This window comes from Suncus etruscus, chromosome 5 (assembly GCF_024139225.1).
Source record: "Suncus etruscus isolate mSunEtr1 chromosome 5, mSunEtr1.pri.cur, whole genome shotgun sequence".
Classification (NCBI taxonomy): domain Eukaryota; kingdom Metazoa; phylum Chordata; class Mammalia; order Eulipotyphla; family Soricidae; genus Suncus; species Suncus etruscus.
Genome location: NC_064852.1, coordinates 51,411,928 through 51,412,567, shown reverse-complemented (window position 1 = coordinate 51,412,567; position 640 = coordinate 51,411,928).

Genomic DNA, 640 nt, shown 5'->3' with positions numbered 1-640 from the left:
GTGAAAATTCACAAAATTAAACTATAATTCACTTTGTAAGTCATGATATCTTAATAAAAAGATAAATAACTTAAATAAATAAATAATTATAAAATATGTCCTTATTGTTTTCCTAGTGGACCAGTAGATATTCCAACAAGCAATTAATGAGGGTTCCTTCTCCCCATACCCACACCAACACTATCTATTTTTGTTCTTTGTAATATGTTTTTAGTTTCTTTGATGTGAGGTATATGTTTATGTTTCTTTGATTTGAATTGCTTGACTATAAGTGATACAAAGTACTTTTTATATACATTTTAGGCATCTATATGTCATCTTTGAGGAAGTTTTTGGTCAGTTCCTCACTTATTTGATGGGGGCATCCCCTGAGCCTGCCGAGAGTGATTTCTGAGAGCAGAGCCAGGATTAATTCCTGAGTGCCACAGGTGTGGCCCAAAAATATATATAAAAAAGGGGGATTTAGATTTTGCACCAACCCCCACTATGGAGTAAGTGGAAGAGAGAGTTAATGGCTAAGCAGTTCCCATATCAATTATAAATGAATATATCATGGAATTTACTATTTTCCTCTTAAAGTGATGATCTGTATGGGAGTTATTTATATCTGTTGGACCCATTAGTTGCTTTTGTAGCAACT